General features: G+C 37.4%; 1 protein-coding gene across 8 annotated transcripts in view; it reads left to right on the top strand.

Moving 5' to 3' along the window:
* The window catches only part of NRG3 (neuregulin 3), a 426,542-nt gene that overhangs the window by 56,176 nt on the left and 349,263 nt on the right, over positions 1-21,103 (top strand). The window lies entirely within an intron of this gene.

Genomic DNA, 21,103 nt, shown 5'->3' with positions numbered 1-21,103 from the left:
TTCAAACAGTGGCACTGGCTCTGGGTACTGTAAATTGATGGGACACTGCAGCATAGGAGTATGAGGGTTAAGGTCTGGCTGCAATTATAACGTGTAGATGATGAAAAGAGTAGGGTGATAAAATCACTGTAGTGATTCGACATTGTACACATTGTACTGCATCCAAGATTAGATCTCTGCCATCAAAAAAAAAAATCTCATCTAAGCTGCTTTAGTTAGCTTCGTGTTCAGTAAGGATTGACTACAAATCCTCACACGTGTCCAGCCTATATGACAGAGTCAGGGTAATCAAGATTTGCAAGCTTTTGGAACAAATAAATCCGTTGTGTTTATACAGACAGATAGAAATCTCTATGTACACAGCTAGCAATTTGTTTGTCTCCTGACTGATCTAAATAACTACCTTTGCATCATGTGAATAACTGTGAAACATCTATAAGGTCTATAAAGATTTTGGTGCATCTTTTCTCGGTCCTGGGATGGGAACATACAGGGCAGGATGCATTCAGTGCAGCTGAACTGTGAACAATTAACAGTTAGGACACATAGTCAAATAAGGAAAAGTTTCTGCGTGGAACTATTGAAAGTAAAAAGCCTCATACTGAAATCAATCAGGCATACAATTTTCTTTTGAAAGTAATGGTTGAAATCGTGTAAGAATTGTTATACTAGACTATTATTAGTCCATTTTTAAAGATACAGATTTTAAGACAAATTTCAAAGGAATGACAGAACTCCTTATGTTAGTAGCAATACAGGCTTAAAACTTTTCCTCAAAGTAGAGTCAGGTCAGAATGGAGCTGACACCTCCATCTGCTCTGGAGTCTTCCTGAAGAATTGCTCTCATTGAGAGCAGCATGTATTGTCATACTGAGTGAGGTCTGTTTCTGCAAGAAAGTCGGAACATTATCATGATGTTGAGTATTAATAGTGATACGAGCAAAATGAGTAGATGGGAATTTTTTTAAAAGCTACATAAACTCGAGGTATTCAAACTGCAAGTAATTATGTGCGCAAGGTATTATTTTGAAAGCCAGCATAATCATGTGAAAAATTCCCTGGGATTTTAAGGCTTTTATTATATTCTGTAATTCACTTTAAACTGTAACTGCTAGCTTTAGGGAGGAAATTTTGTACCATATAAAAAAAACTTCAAAGCATAGTGCCATAATAGATGAGTTTTCTTTTTCAGATCATACATGTAAGAGAACTACTTCTTTGCAATTGGTCTGAGTGCTGATGAACCCACTGATTTCAATGAAATGATCTGTGGAAGCTTGATGCATTCCCTCCCCCCCCCCCCCCCAAAAAAAAAAAAAAAAAAAATGTTCTGGCTAATTCTGTTGTCTGCTTGCATTTAATAAATGTCTGGTTTTGTTTTGACATTGATCTAAAATACTGCTGGTTAGAAAAAATGTGAATATAGAAGATGTTTTAAGGAATGCAATTTTTGTATACCTTGCAAAAAACAAACAAAACAGTGTTTGGGTTTTTGTCCAATGAAATTTAAATGAACATAATCTTTCAACAGACATTGCTAGGGAATATATTCTTTAGTGTGTACATTAAAAGCCTTCTTAGTATGATACTATCTGCTAATTAATTCTGCCTATTATCAGTATTTTTCTCCTGTATAAAATTAGGAGTCTAATCCTTTGTAGAAATCCTGTCTACAAAGACTAATTCATCAAAAATACTGTGAAAAGACTATGGAAGACTTGAGATTGGAGTCCAAATGTTATTGTGATAATAAGGACTGACAATTTTATTTCCTCTTGTAAGAAAAGGCAGAAGTGAGCATGGCCTGTTGATCATAATAGAATTGAATTTAATGCAGATGTAGTTGTTAGAGATCAGTTATACTTTAGTAATTAAGCACTCTGTGTAAGATAAGGATTAATCCTAAGGAAACATTACTAATTTTAAAATCCTAAGTTATTACTTATTGTTGTAAATATGACTTAGAGATTCCTGTCATCTAGTAAGACTGAAGAAGAAATAATTTTAAGCTTATTTTGCCTGTGTTATGAAACTTTAATGAATACACAAAGGCACACAGGAAACAGTTGTACTGATATGAGCTGGGCTTTACTAAATGTCCTTGAGTTTCCAGTCTAACTTTTAAACAGGCAAACAAAATTAACTTAAAAAAACCCCCACCTATTTCCTTTTGTCAGTGTTTTCCCTATTGTTTAAAGAAAAGATTCAGAAAAGAAATGCCGGGAGAAAAAAAGCCAATAAAATAAATTTAACTAACTGTTGTAGCAGCTGTCTGTAGTGTAAAGTGGGGAGGGAGTGGTGACCTTTTGGAGAATGACATTTAAAAGAAAGCTGGATTGTTAAGAATCACCTGGAAACTGGGAAATAAAATTTGATTTGAAATTTTATGGATTCCATCCCACATATTTATGTACCATAGAATACCTTATTGTATGTAAATAATGAAACAAAAGATATGCTCTATGGATGGAGAAAATATTGCTTTCATGCTTAATTATTACAACATTTTTAGTCTTCTGAACAATGCAAAGCATGCATTTAAAATAAGTTTATTTGTAAATTAACTGTTCCTCTGTTTCAGTATGCTAGCATCTAGCAATTTATTTAAAAAAAGAAAATCCCTAGCTTTATTTAGATAATAATAGATTCCCTTTCATTGTTGCAAGAGAGAGATCTGTTCAATTAAAAACACATCCTATTTTATAACCCTGAGACACTCAATCCTGTCAAACTTTTAGGCATTGTCTGTGTGTTCTTTGTCTCCTGTTTCAAATCCCACGTTTTCCTAACATCATAATGCAACATGTATGGACAGCTCTAAAATGTTTAAAAGTAGACAATGAAATAGCAGCTTTTAACATCTCACTTACGGGATGGGATCCAAACGAGAGAAAAAAGCAAAATGGGACAGCTAACAACATTGCAGACTTCAGCTCACAAACAAGGTTTTGTGTTCAAGTAAGATGTCCTGTGGACATCATTAGACCATTATTAGCAGAATACAATTACGAAGTAAAGGCCAGAGAACGTATAGGATTCAGGCATGAATGTTAGATCAAAGCTAAGTTTCCGTAACACACCTGCAGTTAAAAAGACTTTCTAACTATGGAAGAAGCAAGTTTGGGGCAGCAAAAGCACAAAACCTGTCTAGTGATAACTTGGATAATGTTTGAGATTATTCTCAACAGTGAGGAGGAAAAACCAGCATGAAGCCTGTTCCATATTACATTTTTTCTCCAAGTTTTCTTCAATTTGTAAAGAATATATTTATTATTTGGCACACTGGGGTTTTTGAGTGAGAGTTTCAGTAGAAGACAAGGAAAGGAAACATGAAGAGATGTCACTAAAGCTTTAGCCATATACAGAGGTGTAGTCAAGGCACATACCTTAAAGAGGACTGAGATAATGGTCTCAAGCATCCAAATAGCTGCTTTAATTTTGCAGTATCATTACAACTGCAGAAAATTAGTAATTTCACTGAAGTGAAAAAAAAAATCAATGGTACTATTGATGTGCTCCAGCTGAGGTGTACGTGGCATTTAAAAGATGAAGTGTGGAGCCAAAGCTGTCAATTTCATCATAAAAATGTACTGATTTTGCCTAGTTAAAACCCATTAGTTGGCTGAACTCTTGCACACTGGTTCTGTTTCAGGAAGTTATTTTTGAATGTCAAGCACTTGCTTGGGCAGGCAAATTTCTCTTATAAATTTCTCAAGGTTAGTGAGGCCATCCTGTGTTCCTTGTGAGTGCTCCGCCAATTCTCATGCAGTGTGGAGACAGACAGAAGTATCAGGGGCAGGTGCTATTTTGAAATCTTTTTTTTTTTATAATAGTATTCTCAAATATTTTTATGTGGCTGTTTTTGTTTAGACTAAGTACTGATTTACTTATTTAGTAAACTGGTATAAAATAGTTGTGTATAACGTGATTATCAAGTAAAGGAAGTATTGCTGAAGACATTACTATATCATTTCCGCATGTGTGTCTGATCTAGGAGACACTAATTGTTGAGTACCAGGGGTTTTAAAGGGCCATAAGCACGGCATGATGCTAGAGCAGGAATTGCTTCATGTTATTTATCTTCAAAAGATTAACTGTCTCATTTCATTTACAAGAGAAATCGAAGAGGATATTAACCAAGAGACAGAATTAGGTAATTTTCAGGGCTCGTTGTATTATTTAATTATATAACAAAGCTAATTCAATATGCAGATCTGAAGAGACCTTTACTTTTGTCTTCCCTCCCTGTGCTCTGGGGTTTACGCTGGGATCAGGCTTGCACTCAAGTACAGCTGAACTTTTTGTTGGTGTTTGCAGCAGGCTAATTAGTCTCCTCTGGGAGGCATCTGGTTAGCTCTCTTTAAAGAGCTGCTACCTGGTCCCACACACGTGGTGACACGTGGCAGGACAGCTACAGAATAGCTTAATGCCTTTCTGGGCAAGATGTGGAGGAGGAAAGGAGACTGTGGCTTGTGTCTCTCCCATCCCAAGTTGCCTTTCTTCATGGCAGATAGTGAAATAAGTGCCTAGATGTAGGTGAACTCCCCGTATTTCTAAATTGCTTTTTAAAGGGTTGCTGTTGTGATAGCCAAGAATGAGGATAAACATCCATCTTTGAGTCAAACTTTTGCTGTTAATATGCTTTATAGAATCGTGCAAGCTTGTTCTGCAGAAGACAGGATAACACTGATGTTGTCATGCTCCTGTTAATGTGTTTCATGCTTATTTTATTAAATTTGCATATTGTAGCATGTGCAACACTTATGCAAGGTAAATTTTATAAGCCAAAGCTGATATAATGTGTACAATATAGAAATAATTGATTAAATTTAAATCTAAATCTCTGACAACTTTGAAGTCATTTACAGGACTTTTTTCATCTGTTAATGACCTTTAGATTCCTAAAAGAACTGACTGTGGTAAGTCTTTTCACAGGAAAAACAGTGAGGTTACATTATTGGGGTGGATTTTGTTGGTGGTGGTTGATTGGTTTTGGTTTGTTGTGTGGGGTTTTTTGTTTGTTTGTTTTGGTTTTATTTTTTTGTAATAGCAAAGTGAGTAACATGATGCCTGCGCAAAGAACTCGTTTTTCACTGAACTGTTATGAAGAAAAGTACAGGTAGACCATACAAGCTAACAGTGTATGTTAAATATAGGTGGGTATCATTTCAAATTAATAGAGCTGTAAATCAGGAGAAGTACTGCCTTTCAGAGGCAGTGAAGAAGATAAGTATTTAAATGTTTATACCTATAGTCAGCCACATAAAGATTAACATTCACATGCAAATGACAATGGTGATAGTATTTCAATGTTAATATCTATGGATATGAATTGAGTAAGAAATGGCATTCTCACTTCAAGTGAATTTTCAGTATTTCAGGAAATTTTATTCCCGTGAAGAGTCAACCCTGAAAAATTTATGTCCCTGAACATTAAAAAGAAAAATTAGTGATCTTAAAAATAGGGTTTGTGTGTGTGTGTTTGTGTGAATGTATTTTTCATATTTCTCATTTAAATTTAAACTTTTCTTTTTTCATTAAAATGTGAAAGGCTTTGAACTTTGAATTAACTTCAGAATTCATGTGATCTAGCTTTACTTTCAAAATCTAGAAGCAGGCTATTTACCAAATCAACCTTATACCATAAATGGAGTTCATTTAATCAGATTAGCTCTTCCTAGTGAAAAATGTTTGTTAAGAAATACATAAAGAAGAAATATCATGCCTCTAGCAAACCCAGGCTCTGTAGGCTGAGAAGGAAAGCTGACATCTGAAACAGCTGCAAGTATTTGGGTTTTGCAGTCAGAGTTGTTTAATTGTCAGTGAGATGCATTTCAGTATATATTTGTGATGTTTGAAATTACCTTATCCTTATTTACAAGTAAGAAAATACAACTAAAGAGAGGATAAGATAATTGTCATGTCAAGTAAGACAGGCATGATAAGTAGGAGAATCATCTCTCCCCATAATACAGCAGTTGTGTCCGCTTCAGGGTTATCAAGTATGCAACAGAGCTACAGATGTCACATTTTCAGGTTCAGAAATGTCTTTTGAGTTCTCTCCTGTTGGTTTGGGATTTAAACTGCATTTTCAATTGATTTTTGCTTTAAACTGCAATGTTTTTGTGACTGAAACAAAACACTTTACTTTTTTATGTAAAGTGTGCAAAAGGGTTTTTTTCTGTCTTTTAAACATGCCAAAAACATGAGGAGTCTCTAAAATCTGGATGATGGCCAGCAGGAAGAACTGACAGATGTTGCACAATTGTGGCACAGGTAGTTCTGTGGACATGGAGGCACTCTGCAGTGTCTCAGTTCAGGAACCACTGCTGTGAGTTTCATTTAAAAGACTGTCAGCTACTTCTAGGTAAGTTTTTATGATGGGATTCTAGATTGGCTGGAATAACTTTGTCCAGGTCTTGTTCCTGCTGGAACTAATTACACATTCTTAAGCACTTGGGCCGCACTGGGACGATAGCTCCCTCCACATAGGGATTATTGACCCCTGCCACAAACTAACGAGATCGACATTCGAGGAGGATGTGTCAGAGTTGTAGAGAGAAGTCTTTTGCAGTAAACCATATGGTCCTCAGGTCTCCTCTGCACCAAATGTTTTTAACAAAATGACTATGCTGGGTTTCTACAGACTGCAAGAAGCAATCTTCTGACAAACCAGAAGGAAATCCCTTTCTTCTTGTCATTCTTGAAAAAGCAATAATGATGGAATAAAATGTGGCAAAAATTATAATTTTATCTGTTGCTATTCTTGTGTAGTACCAGATTTCTTGCAACTTCTGTGTTACTGATAGGGAAAATGAGATGTGTTTTGAAGCCCAGAATATTACTCGTTCCAAGGCTTTACTTTGGTTTCTGAAATGGGGATATTTTCAGGAGGAAAAAAGAAGCAAAAATAGGCTAGATATCTCTGTAATTGCTTTCACACCTATATGCAGATACCCTGAGTGCAAGTAATTTGGCAGCACTGCCGGGTTAGGTGAAGAAACAATAAACAGCTTTTCTTCCACTAGGCCAGACTCTTCCAGCTAGTAAGAATATTTGCAGATAAAGCTAACAAACTGTAGCTGTACAGGCAGAATTAAATCAACCTAGTGTTATTAAGGGAGACCCAGGTATACATACTGTGAAAATGAGAACATGGTATTTCTTGTGTTTTGCATCTAGAGGTCTACTTGGCCCGTTACCAGTAGAGTTTAATGGGGGAAGATGTGGTGGACAGGATGAGTCTGTTCCACGCCTTGCAGAATCTACCTTCTATGTTTGTGTGCCCATTAGGTGCCTGATTTGAAAATCCACTGGCACTTTTTTTTTATTGAAAGCGCAGGAGTATCTTTGTAGGCAGGAAAAACTGATACTGAAGGATATGCTCTGAAGTAATTTCTTTGCTGGCATGTGGAAAGAAGACTTGAGCTCTTGAGCAGCTCAGATATACAGGGAATGGATAATAAAGTGCTGACAATTTTACTTAATTCTTCTTTAAATCAGATACTTAAATGCTGAATGTATCACTCAAGAACATGGTGTGGACTTGTAACACCTTGTGGAGGACTGCAGGTCCAAAAATCAATGATGAAATTCCCAGGGATTGCACATGTCATAACATTATTTAAAATGCCATTTAACATGCCATGCACCAACCCCAGTGCAAGCTTTTAACGCATCTCAGCACCATAGTATGGGTGATTTGGAGGACAGTGCTAGACATTATTAATGTTGGAGCAGATCTATAAAATGAAAACTAGACTTAGGCAAAACACATGTAATTTGACATTTTTAGTGGAAAATGTTTAATTTTCACATCTTGAAGCAACTTGCTAACGATAGTAATAAGAGAAGCAAGGTCTCTGTATTTGCATCTTTTAATTTATATTTTTTGATTTAAAATTACTAATTTAAAAAGCACCTCATCCTGAAATCATTGCCTTGCCAATTTCTTTAGGTCACTACCACTAAAATTACAACTTACCAATGGAATTATTAGAAGGATCATTTTTTATGGAAAGATAGGGAAATGTGGATAGATAACCTGGGGGAAGTTAATCATGATGCTTTATTTGCTAATTGTTAGGCTTTTTGCTTGTGTTCTTATATGTATAAATTGAATTCATGATGACAGTTATGTTCAGTTCATTAATACATATCCAACAAGTAGGCAGAAAAAAGGGGTACAGAAAAGTCATCTCATCTGTTGTGTCTGACTCAGATATTTCAAGCATGGGATATTTTTATTACGTAAAGGTCACTTCTTGAAAGCTTTTATGAAATTTTAGTCACATCTGTTGTCACTAATTGGCACTGTGTAGTTTTGCACTCTGCAATTCACTAAAGAGGTGGAAGTTGGTGTTAAATCTGATGAATGTGTGCTTATTTCAGTAGGCAGTTCCAGGACAATGATTTGAAGTATTTCAGAAGTCACAGAAAGTGCAGAGCAGTGGGCAGATGCCACGTAGGCTTTTTACAGTCACCACCGAAAGACACGAATTGGCATCTCTTAAACGACCATGTTACTTCCCGTAGTGGGGGATATAATCATATTAATGAAAACTGCCTTTCTATCTGCACAATCTAACACGAACTTTTGCTTGTATATTTTTCTAATCAATTTTGATGTGTAGTAAGTGGAACAAAAACTGTTCCCCCCTCTCCCCCTTTTTTTTTTTCCTCTATGATAAACAAAATCTCCTTTGGTTGAAACTAAATGTAGTTGCTTTTTCTCAGTCTCATTATTTACAAAGAGATTCAAAGCTGTGCCACTAGAGTTTTGCATGTGTTGCCGACAAATGATGTTATAGGAAAATAGCCCCAAGACTTAAAGAAAGATGGTGAATTGCATTTTCTGTAGTAAATATATTCATTTCCTCTCAGAAAAAAAGATTTAGGATAGTTCTGTGTTCAGTCTTACAAGGCAATGCTAGAATCTCGTCTAAGAATATACCATTTGCAAATGCTGTATCCGTGGTAATCTTCTGATTGCTGCCAACAAGAAAAAAAAGGAATTGAAAACAGAATAAAGCAAACCTCAGGCAATAAACCTCAGACAAAAATAAATCATCAGGCTTCTAAATCTTACAGATAGTGGTCTTGGTTCCTGCACAGGCTACTTAGGTAGGTTGGATTCTGCTGAGTTTGTTCAGGAATTCAAGGGAGAAAAGCAGTATAAAAACTTACAGTAAAGTTGTCTGGGTAGAAAACTACTTTCCATGTCCATTAAAAGATCTCTGTCTCAATAATAAGTGTTGGATAAGAATCTAAATAAAACAAAATTCATTGAGGTGAACTAGTTATATCAATTTATGCTGTGAATTTAGCCTTTAATAAGCAACTTGATAGCAGGAAGATTTCATTGTATTTGCTCTCTTAAAAATGAGCAGAACCAGTTTGTGGACAAGTATCCAAGTTTGTGGGATCTACATCCTTGAAAGTATTCAAAACTTGGCTGGACAAGTCCCTGAACATCATTATCTAACCTGGCATTAGCCCTGCTAGCAGGGGATGGACCAGATGACCTATAAAGATCTCTTCCAACCTAAATTATTCTATGATCCTGTGCTAATCCATTCTATGTCCACCTGCATCTTTCCCTACCAAAAACATCGTATTGAGTTCAGTCAATATAGTACACACAAGTATCATTGTGTAATCTCTTCTTACCTTGAAAGATAACACACTATATTGTATAGTTCTCCTGGAAAAATAGGTTCTGCTGTGTGATATTTTTGAAAAACTTCCCAAGTCAAACAAACAAAGCTAACCAGGTCTGTCAAACTGGAATTAAATGTTAGGTACCGTTCATGGACAGAAAGCAGTATTATATATAAAGGGCTGAATTGTTTACTGGAGGGTCATAGAAGTTACTGTAATTTAAAGCTTCTTGATTTTTTTTGACAGTTGCAGCTGTTAACATATTGACTGCTGCTGAGATGGAAGCAAGATGTATTTGTGCTAAATGCAAATGTGACCTTAGAGTGAGGCCTGTTTTATTCTATCTTAAAAAAAAACCTAACAGAAACAGAAGAGGGGGAAAAAAGCGCCTGTATCTTCTGCTTTCAGGTTTGCCAGTGTTTCCTAAATTCTGCTTGCTTATGTTTCCTCAGCATTGAATCCAAACCCATAATTCATAGTAACAATTTCCATTTCTGTTGTTTATTGGGAGAGACATGCTGATGTAATTACAGAGGAGGGAATGGGCACTACTAATCTATAGTGCTGTCCTTAAGTCCTACCAGTGACTATCCCAGCATGAAGACAGTGCAGACAATAAGAAGTGAAAATGTGATCCCATTATTTCTGCAGAGTGCTCTGAGGCATGGCATTAGAAAACACCACCATTCTTGCAAAGCCTGAACATCTCCAATGTTACTACCTCATCAGTTGGATCTGGTTTCATTTACTCACTAAGTCAACTAAAGTATCCTAACTGGGAGCTCTTCAGAGAAATACTAAATTATGCTAACTTCAAATTTGATCAGTACGCCCTCAGATAAGATTTACAGTGGCACAAGAATAACCTGATAAAGTAGGACAATAGTTTTTAATAAAATAAATGAAATTAATACCAGTGATTACATACTGAAAATATTGTAACCTGCATGAAAGATCAAAGTAGTAAATGTATTGCATTGAGATAATCTACTTTGTTTTTAATTTAGTAATTAAATTTAATTGAGAAGTTTTGTATTTCATACTCTATAAAAGCATAAATTTCTGTGACATCTGACAAGACAGTCCTTACCTGCTGCCAATAGGTGTGGTAATTACTAGGAGGAGCTTAATGCATTTATTTATAACAGCATTTTTTTCTTCTAATTATTATGTGATTGTTTTTTTTTTTCCAGTTTCCCCTTTGATTAGCAGCCCAGTTGACTTGGTTTAAGTTCTGCTAAGTGTGCAGAGAGGAAGAAGGAGACCCTAGTGTCTGCGTACTTGTCAGGTACACTGCTTCACTTTTGTCGAGAAGGTACAGTGGTGTGGGCTGCCCCTCTGTTTAATCAGGCACTGAGCTGGCCAATGCTTCATTTAAAGCAAAGCCAAACCAATCCTATCAATACTAACAACAGGGTGTTCCATCAAGGGGATTAAAGGCCGCTAAAATAGAATAGATGATATAATTAAATCTTCATTAAACCCACTCTCGGGACATGGCATGATACCTTTCAGTCTGAACGAGTTAGGTATGTCTAAAATTTTGAACATATAAATTCAAAGTTTAAATATTTAAACGTCTAAGTGCTTACAATCAGACAGACGTTGGCTGCCTGAATAAAGACTCTGGTCCAGCCTGTTGATGCCTTTGTGGAGGGTGGAATGGATAATCTGGCTAGTCCAGTGGCTGTACCATTGGAGTTAATTTCTGTTTGGTTTGTCAGGACACTGAGAATCAGGAGAAGAATGAAGATAGATGCTGCCACTTTCTTTCTTTTGTGTGCTGTACTTTTAGGGTCAGGAACATAACTTTCTCCATTCTAATTGAACATGTGGCTGTTGAGATCTTAAGCTCTTTTCTGCCTTCCTCCTCTACAGGCTCCATTTGCCTTCCCCTCACTCTCTCCTTCCACTCCTTTTCTCTGATGTCTTATTGTCGTTGGGCTGCTTTCACCTTTAGGAAAGGTGAACGCTTTTAAGAAAGATTTTATGATTTTCCGTTATGGTTTGGGTGGTTTTTTTGTGTGTGTGCTTGTCACTTTAGGACTGGGAGGAGGGGGAAGAGAAGATTGTACTTACCTCTCAAGAATAAACACCCTACTTTCCTACTGACCGATTATCTAAAGCCTCCGACAGGTTTGGCGGTCCCAGGCGCGCCGTCCCACGAGGCAGTCCTCACAACAGCTCGGTGCTGGCCGTAGCCACCGCCTGGCACCATAGCTTTCTCCGTTTGCCAGATACGGCCGGTCGCCTCGGTTGGTGGTTTCCTGACAGTGCCCTAGCACTGGGGAGCCCTCAGAGGCTGGTCTTCCTGTGAGGGCCCCTTAGGGTGCTTCCGCTGCCCAGCATCGGGCTGGACGGACTAACGTCGTGGCCTTTCTCCTTGTCAGCGCAGGGAAGGAGTCGACCCACGGGGTGTCCCAGTGCAGGGGCCGCGCCGGTGCGAGAGGGGAGTGCTGAGGCTCCTTGTGCAGGGCTGGCTGACAGGGGCACGCAGGAGGCGCGGGGGAGTGCATCTGCCTGCTGCTGTGTAAGCGTGTAGGGCCACTCCAGCTCCACCTTCCCCTGCTTGAGAGCCGATGCTGCGGATTGCTCCCGCTGCAGAGAGGGAAAGGAGCCAGCCGTTCACAGTATGTCAGTCATACTTTCCCATCGTCCGACTGATAACATTGGGCTGATTTGAGAGAGCATACGCAATGCAGTCTTGGAAAAGGGCGTGCATGAGTAGGGGGAGCTGGCACGAGTGATTGCATCCTAACGTCGCAGTCGTTCTTCAGTCTCCCCCAGACAGCAGTCGCTCTTCTTGCCTGTACCAGTCACTTACTCATTCACAGCGCAAATGTTCTTGTTTGTGTGACAATGCTGATGGAAAGACCTGTTCCAACTTCAGTAGCTATTTGTTTGGTTATGTCACAGACAGTAACTTCTAACTTAATAAACCAAACAGACAAATGTTCAGGAGTTACTACAGCAGTGTAAAAGTGTTTGTTTTTTTTCCCAGGGTGGCAATGTGAATCCAAAATACAATCACCATCTGCAGCCGGTCTGTAAATGTTTAGAAAGGACCTTCTAATCTCTCTCATCCCTGATCTTCTATAGAGCTAATTGTAGTGAAAGGTAGCCTAGTTCAGATTAGAAAAGTGTAATTCTCGGAGATTCTACAGTGAGTTATTGTAGCCTCCTAATCTGTTTTTTACTTTCCCTATATCTTTTGAATATCAAACTCACAAAAAAAGGTGATTGAGTTCTTATCAACTATCAATTTACTCATATTATTAAGGCATCTTAATGCAATAGTTGATTCCATTTAAAAGCCATGATAAGTATGTACAAATTTTGTATCCTAAGCTGGGCTGGGTACTCCGTACTGGAGATTGTATCCATCAATGGACACAGGAGAGCCACCAGCAAGGTGTGACCTGCAGGGTTAGATTTATGAGGATTATGTGGCAGGTGGAGGAAAGCTTTGTGCCTTTTTTATTCTACGCATCCTTCTTCAAATCCCAGTGCTCTTTCAGTGCTGCATCTTTCTGTCATGCAGACTTCAGGCATTGATCACCTGCTGTTTTACAGTATGAAATCCTCAATTCCAGTTACAGATTTACTCTCCTTTAGAAAAGGAGTTGTGGCCAAGGATGTTTATGTTCGATTCAGCTGGTTTATTTCAGATTGAAAGAGAGAAGGCAAGGAGCTTCAATCTGGAAATGAACGATGGCTACTTTGCAGTATTGTCAGCCACTGTGAGCATGTTTTGACCTTAAACCAGGTTAGAGATAAATCTTATTAGCAGTACTGATTTGCAAACAGGTAAATCCTCTGACAACAGTAATGAAAGCCAGAAAACCGATTTTTGCCAGTGTTACTGGAGCAGAAATTTCTACTTTATTGTTTTACAGCATGGTATTTGAAATACAGCTTTCTCATGCCAGTGCACACATTTATTAGTATTAAATCATACCAGAGGAGAAAGCATCTTTGTTCTCTGCTCCATGTTAGCTGGGCAGGCAATCTAAAAGTCTGGATGGTTTTATAGTAGGTACTTTCGCATTTGAAATCTCTCAGTTGCTGCTGTTAGACAAAAAAAAAAAGCTAAAAAATAATCTTTTTTTTTTTTTTTTTAGGAGACTAATCATGCTAACTTGCTGTCTCTGGGATTTTTTGTAGTTAAACCAAAGATTTTTATCCCATCTTCAGTTTCTTAGTGTTTGGTGCTGCCATCTGATAAACCAAGTAAGCATAGATGTTCCAGAGAGATATAAATGTTTAATAACAAAATTGCTATTCTGAGTAGTTTTCTATATGATTTGTGTAGATGCCAGTGTTTTCTGTTAGCTGTGCGTTTGTTTGAAACTTATTGGAAGAACCTCACAGCAGATGCTATTTAATAAACGATGCCTATCTGCCAGACACCATCAGATGCTAGGCACAGCCTGTTTGGGAAAGGTGAGTTTTTTAAGGAGCTGTCCATTACGGTTTCTTAAAATTTCCACCTTACCGCATATTGCCCTTGCTGAATGTATGAGAACTACAGCAGAGTGATGATGTGGATGCTTTGAGGAGAGTCTCGTGTTATGATTTATCACATATATATGCTGTGATTCAAGGAATCGTTTGTTCATGTACTGAACGTTGAGGGCAGTTTCATGGATTCAGGTGCAGGATGTTTGAGTGCTGCTAAGATCCTGTATCAGGGTCACAGGGAGCAAGTGCAAACACTGTCTTGTTGTAGATCCTCCTTTGATGTGAGTTACTCTGTGTGTCCAGTGGCCTCTGATGGGTCTCAGGGATCTCGCTGTGCTTCTGACTTTCAGCCTTCCGTGGGAGCGGTGGCGGTGCTGCATGTGTGCCACGGTGCCAGGCTGCCCTTGGGCAGGGAGAGCTGGGCCTGCCAGGCACCACGTTCCTTGGGTGAGGAGCACGAGGGAAAGACGGCGGCTCTGAGTGGGCTGCTGACTGTTGCTTCCCGAGATGCGCGGTTAACATTGGCCCTGGCAGCAAGGTAGTTGCTTTACAGTCATTTAAAGCCAAGTTTTTTTCCTCACAGATCCACCAATAATTCATCTGAACCTGCGTGTTTGAACGCTCAATTACCATAAATTTTTGTAACCAGACAGCCAGGTTTCTGAGGCAACTTCAGAAGTCCCAGATGAGATGTTCAACTATCTGATATGCATGTCTAACTATCATTTTGGGTGTCGTTCCAGCTTGCGTAGGTAGACTATTAGCTGTGCTTACACAAACTGATTAAAAAAAAAAAAAAATTCTTGCTCTTTTTCAAGTGTAACTTTAAAAAAACAAAAAAACCCCCACACCCTACCTGCCCTGCCCCCCACCCCCCCAATTAGGCCTATTGCATTTAAATAGCAGAACTGAGTCGTGCAGGTTAACACTTTTGGAAATTTTCTAATTATTTTTACATGCACAACAGAATTCCAGTGCAAATGCAGTTGATTTGGGAGGAATAGTGTGCCAAACGTGATGACAACTGAGAGAGTGCAACGAAATGTTCCAACTTCCATTAGAAAATAATGACCTTCTTGGCTGAGTAAAAGTATTTTAATTAAATATCAACAATTCATAGTAATCAGTGAACTTATTAGCCATGAAATTTGATTCTTTCGTCATGGACTGTTCACTTACGTATTTCAGAGAAAAAAGAATACGCATATCATTTCAAGCCTAACGTTGTGTACTGTTTTAAAATACTACTGTAGCATTTCTGTGGCTTAGGAAAGTGAAGCCGTAAACACTTTCCAGAAAAAGTTGCCACATGATTGACAAGAATCAGTAGTTAACAGTGCTCTTCTTTATGTCAGCAGTCTAATGCTTCAGTGGAAGCTTCACTGGCTCCAATTTGTTGTCTGATCAGCAACAGAAAAGCAATTGCTTCTTCCTTGATTGGTTCTATCTCTTATTGGTGGCTTTTACCATCAGGGAAACTAAATGGGAAAATATCCTTAATGGAGTAAAAATATTTTCAGAAATGAAAATTATTTGCATGAATTATACTCCATTCTTGTTAACAGCATTTTGAAAACCACTAATAATGGACTTTCTACTCTATTGCCAACAGTGAAACAAGTAATAGGGCTTTTCAGAGGCACACTTGTAGTAAAAAAAAAGTAAAAAAGGATTCTGTAGTTGTATTTTGCATAAAAAATGATTTATTTGCTAGAAGCTCAGCCCTATTTTATGGAGGGAGATACACCCTTTAGCTGCCTGCAGAATCATTACAAGATTTAACTGCTACATGACTTCTTTTGTGACAAAGTTAAAATAATGCAAATGGCAAGCTTTCACTTGAAGTTGTTGCTATGTGGGATCCATATGATTTGAAAATATTTCAGGCACAAATGGGGCACTTGCACACTGATAGGTCATCACAAATGGTTAGTGGAAGTGAGGCATGAGCAACATTTATAATTGAGCAGCTTTGGGTCTAATTCTATTCCCATTGAAACAGAAAATAAAACAATGACAGTTTGCTTACACAAAGAAGAATCACAGTTGGGAACTACAACATGACACAAGGGGAGGTGCAGAGGGAGTTGAGTGCATTTTCTGCTTCTACGACTTTGTCTTATGTCAGGAGAGTAACTGAACTAAGGACATAGTAATTTGAGGTTCTCTAACTGTGTAAAGATAAAGCTCTAGAATTTTGTGTTGGAGTGCAAGGTAGGGATTTCTTAACTAGCAGGGTGTTCACCTGCTTTCGTCTTCGTGAATGACTTGATTTTTCATCGGTTGTATAGTGGAGCAGCTGCAGCTCTTCAACTCTCACACAAGAGGCTTTCTCCATTGCCACAATGAATTTGTATTTCTCTCACCAGCTGCCAGGAGCTCTTATTTACCTCCTTGAGATACGACACAATGTCCTTTAAAAACAATGATCGACTCTCCATTCACTGCTGAATCGCTATCACCTCCAGTTATCTATAAAAGTATCCAACCTCAGAAGCTGTAATAGTATCATTAAAGTTGATTATATCAGGAACACAGCAAATAATCTGTTGAAAACTTGCTCAGAGTTTTCAGATCAGAAGTTGTGGTATTGACTAAATAGCCATTTTTCTCTAAAACTTGACTTAAAGCACTGGGGTGATTGTCTTCTCCTTTTAAAAACAAATGAGAGGGAATTGCTTTTTCCTACTTTCTTCAGGATTTTTTTTCATTTTTAGCTCTGCTACTAGTCAGATGTCAGACACTAGTTCTATTTGTTCTTTGCATCCAGTTTATCAAAATTACATCTAGAAAGCTGAAATTTTAGGAAGTTTTGAGCAGCTGGAATAGTGGGCTAAAAGGACATCATTATAAGAACGGTTATTGCAATTTTCTATTTCTCCTGCAGACTATCCTGTTGAACGTACATAAGATGGAGTCCACAGAAAATTTCTGGTGATGTGATCAGATCATGATGATAAATTTTTTTTTAACACCCTCCCTGAATCTGCTAGTGCAGTTGTAGCTGGTTTAAATGCATTTGGGGAAGGTATTAGCTTTTCCATTAAGTGTCATTCCATTTTAACTTGTGATAAGCCAAGTATTTTTGTACTTTAATGCTTTCTTTTCCAGTGATGATACATTAATGAAATAAAATATGGTAAACTGGGTCAATGCTTTAAGCCCAAGGAAGAAATATAGATCTTCATGTCACACAAGTCCCTAGATTAACCTATAAAATTTTCTTGAATACTACCACTTTTAATTGAGACACTGTTTAAAGGTGATGGATAGTTCTGTTGCATTTAAGGATACTATTTTTTTAAATGACCAACCATGATCTAGAAAAGCAGTACCGAATTTTTACAAAAAACTTCAGTAAATATAGCTGACTAGAATTCAGGTGAATTTCTCATTATTATGTGTGAGTAACAGATGTCATTTTGAGCATCACCACGTTGAATTCTGTGGCTGTACAATTGTTGCCTTCAGATTTGCATTTATAGTTACTGTAAGTGCATTAGTAACTCATAATTGAAATAAATAGTCTGATACTTTGTAAGCCTTTGGTCCTGCCTCTGCCATCAAAACACTACGTAATAAAAGCCAACTTTTAGAAAGAATATTGAAAAAAAGTTGTGATTTGCTGATCTAAAAAACGTCATAGAAAAAGACAACACAGTAGGCCATCATTTTACATTGCATTTTGAGACGTTTGACATGTTTGTATGAAGAAAGGATAGCTCAGTATAATATCACTTCAGCTTTTTAGATTTAGTTTAAAAAAATAGGAGTTTTAATAAAAATACTTTTTAACCAATTTCTCAAGTTCAGATTTTCTATACAACCAAAATATGTGGGGTTTTTTTTTCCTTGCTATCGTATTTATTGTATCATATTTACCAAGATGTGAAAAACATGTCCATTTTGTACAGACTATAAGGGAGACAAAGTACAGGATAGGAAATCATCAAAAAACTAATGAACTGGAAAAATATAAATACATTGCATCTTTAATGCATAAATAAGCTGTTTTGTGTTCCAAAGCCCATTAGATCTTAAGGCCTAATGATTTAGCTTCCTGCGTAGAATCATCAGACTTTAATACTGGTATTTGCTTTCAACTCTGGAAGATTCCATCTCTAATTTCCATATTAGCATTTGGTAACTACAGCATTTAACATTCAGTATGCTGTAAAGATAAGAAAGGGATGGAAACAGCTCTGAGGAAACTAGAATGATTGCTTTATATGATCACAGACATATTATGTCCTGGTTTCGGCTGGGATAGGATTAATTTTCTTCCTAGTAGCTGGTATAGTGCTGTGCTTTGGATTTAGGATGAGAATAACGTCGATAACACACTGATGTTTTAGTTGTTGCTAAGTGGTGTTTACACTGGTCAGGGACTTCTCAGCTTCCCACGCTCTGCCAGGTGCACAAGAAGCTGGGAGGAGGCACAGCCAGGACGGCTGACCCAAACTGCCCAAAGGGCTATTCCATACCATATGGCGTCATGCTCAGTATAGAAACTGGGGGGAGTTGGCCAGGGGAGCAGTGATCGCTGCTCGGGGACCGGCTGGGCATTGGTCAGCGGGTGGTGAGCGGTTGCATCTCTTGTTTTTTTTTGTTTTTCCCTGAGTTTTGTTTCTCTCTGTCTCCCTTTCTTGTTATTTTCCTTTTCATTACAATTTATTATTATTATTATTAATTGTATTTTATTTCAATTATTAAACTGTTCTTATCTCAGCCCATCAGTTTTCTTACTTGTGCTTTTCCGATTCTCTCCCCCATCCCACTGGGAGTGGGGAGGGTGAGCGAGCGGCTGTGGGGTGTTTAGTTGCCGATTGGGGTTACACCATGACACGTTGGAATAAAATTGATAGTGAGAGATGTTTGACTATAATTCTGCATAATCAGGAATTTTGAAATATTGGCATAACATAACAAATTGAGAGACTGCTTTCAAAAATACCAATTAATATATCAGTGGAAAAATTACATTTAATTCCATGGCAGCGGATTCAGTCATGTGGGTGCGCACCTTATAAGCATGAGTTCACGGTGCAAAAATGCACACTCTGGTTTGTGTGTGCTCTGAAGAAGATGCCAATAGTCTGCATGTATATGATCCTTTCAACTGCATCTAGAAACCTGAAGACCTTTCTAACTGCTACGTTATATCTGACCATTGTGCTATATTGGCAAATTGAAAGGCATTCAGTGGGAAATAACAATTATAGGGGAATAGAGGATTTCACTTAGAATGAATGTCTAAACCTATGTATTTATTGCACATATTCCCATCGTAAGTGATAATATTTTTGTAAAACTGTTACCAAAATATTTTTGATCCATACCAGAAATCTCTTAAATTCTACCTTGGTATAAATAATAATAGTAATAGTGATGTGTGGGAGTTAGAGAACCATGACATTCTATGACTAGTAGAAGAATAGAAACATCAAAATAATATTAGTATAATAATATAACGATATAACAACACTAGTAAAAAATTACTAATACTAATTGCTAACAATAGTAGAAAAAATGTAGGCTGAATATCAAGAAAAACTTGCTGAGGGGAAGGTTCCTGGAGTGTCTTCCTGAGAAATTGAAATACCTGTTCTTTACACAACTCGAGACTTCCTTAAGATTAAATATTTTTCATTGGAAATAATCTTTGCATGTAATGCAGTAAACTATATCATTTAGTGTTAGTAGTAAATATTGACACCCACCAAAAAAAATATTCGTGCATCCTCCAGTGTATTCTGTTTATCTCATTCACTAAGAAAAAAAATGAGTACAAATGTATATTAGCATACAATGGCCATGAGGAGAGAGCAGACAGAGAAGTGTAAAGATGAAAGAAACATTTGCTGCCTGATAAGTTCCTGGAGTTTATACTGCTTCTGTGCTTCCATGAAAGAGAGAGAATGATGACAAAGAATAGTAAAACATGCACGTTATCCTTTTTTATATACAATTTTAAAGGTAAACCAAGGGCAATCAAAGAGTCTGTCTTGAGTATTATAATTTTGCTTTAAATTCAGATGTTGAGGAGAAAAATTTCCTTGGCTTGATGCACCTGTAAATTCTTTCTGTATTCTCACTTCAGACATCATGCTGAAAAGTAAGTAGTTAAAAGAAGTGGCTTCAAATTTTTGAATCCTAAAGGGTTTTCTGAAGTTTTGTTTCTGTCGTATCACTGAGGATGTTCCTAAAGAGAACTGGTATTTGATCAATAAAACATGTACTGAATACACTTTAAACTGACGCTATACTGTTGCCGGAAAAGGGACGCATTTGGAGCTAAATTAATAATTAATATTATCTAAAATTAATAAATATTTTAATAGAGATAATGCAGAGGGCTGTATAGGAAAACAGGAATTTCCTATTTTAAAGTCTGTCTACAGTCAGTCAATTGCAATTGCTTGACTTTCAGTTGTGAATTTGATTTGCCATATGGCATGGGAATAAGAGAACTAGGCTTGCCACAGGAAGATGGTATTGATATGCAGACTAAAATGGAAAATTAGATTTCCTTCCGAGATCACTGTAAAGAGTGTGTTGGATGTTGACTTGAGACTCTGTTGCAGCAGGCAAGTGTACAAATTCCGTTTAATGTGGGTTTCATTCTTTCAAACCATGACTTGAAACCTGCTGACGCTGTTAGAAAGAGCATTAATGCTTTTTGTTTGTTTTTGTTGCTGGGTGGTTGGTTTATTCCTGTGTTTTCTGAGTTATGTCTTCTCAAGCTGATACAAAGAGTGCAAGTGATGCTACTTATCCCTGTCTGTATAATTAGCCTTAACTGGTTTGGTGCGGAAATATTTTAACCCCCTTTTTTCTGAGCTTTTTCCTCAGTAAGTAAAGATGAAGTGGATGACTGAAATAAAAGGACAAATTGTATTCTGTTAGGACAAATACATTGATACATCCTGTGAAGTCATGCTTTTTTAAAGGGAGACTAGAGCTTAGCTCCATTTAATTAATC

Source organism: Ciconia boyciana, chromosome 8, assembly GCF_034638445.1.
Source record: "Ciconia boyciana chromosome 8, ASM3463844v1, whole genome shotgun sequence".
NCBI lineage: Eukaryota > Metazoa > Chordata > Aves > Ciconiiformes > Ciconiidae > Ciconia > Ciconia boyciana.
This window is presented reverse-complemented; position numbering and strand designations above follow the sequence as displayed.